This window comes from Chrysochloris asiatica, unplaced genomic scaffold (assembly GCF_000296735.1).
Source record: "Chrysochloris asiatica unplaced genomic scaffold, ChrAsi1.0 scaffold00221, whole genome shotgun sequence".
In the NCBI taxonomy this organism is placed as follows: Eukaryota; Metazoa; Chordata; class Mammalia; order Afrosoricida; family Chrysochloridae; genus Chrysochloris; species Chrysochloris asiatica.
Genome location: NW_006408739.1, coordinates 597720 through 598658, shown reverse-complemented (window position 1 = coordinate 598658; position 939 = coordinate 597720).

The window sequence follows — 939 nt, the reverse complement described above, 5'->3', positions numbered from 1 at the left end:
TCCTGTAATCTACCTGACCTTCTCACCACCTGGATCTCTGTTCCTCTGTGTTTATCTTCTTTCACATTGCAATTTTTTAGATCATAGACTGATCTCCCAGATCCTTTGTTCTTGTAATTTTATTCTGTTCCTGACTCTTCCATTTGTCTATTGAGTTCAGGGTGATGCTACCATGTATGTCATTCTCTGGTTGTTGTCTATTCTTTTTGGTTCTCAGTCCACAGAACTTTCTTTAGGATGTTTTTCACAGCAGGGTTGGCTTTGGCAAAATCCCTTAGCTTCTGTTTATCCTGGAATGTTTTGATTATACCCTCGTATTTGATTGACAGCTTGGCTGGGTAGAGGATTCTTGGTTGGCAGGTTTTTTTCTTTCAGGGCTTTATTTATGTCTCCCCATTGCCTTCTTGCCTGCGTGGTTTCTGTTGAGACATCCGAGCTTAATCTGATTTACTGGCCTTTGTATGTTACACTTCTCTTTTCTCTAGCTGCTTTCAGGATTCTGTCTTTATCTTTGATTTTGGAAAGCTTGATTATTATTGTATGTCTTGGATTGTCTTTTAGGGTCTATCCTTCCTTGGATTGGTTGAGCTTCTTGAATGCTTATCTTTTCACTTTTCAGGATGTTAGGGAAATTTTCTTCCAGAAGGTCTTCACCTATCTCATCTGTGGACTTCTGTGGTTCTTCCTGATAATTCTTAAGTTACTTCTTTTCATGTTGTCCAACATGAATCTTAGGCCTTCTTCAGAAATTTTTTATCCTTTTTTTCTGCTTGCTCTTCTATCTTAGTAATGCTGAGAGATTGATCATCTAGCTCACTAGTTCTGGCTTCTATCTCTTCAATTCTACTCCTTTGCCCTTTCAGTGTATTGTCCTTTTCTGAAATTCTATTATTAATCATTTGGACCTCTTTCTGTAGGTTTTGAATTGTTTCCAATGCT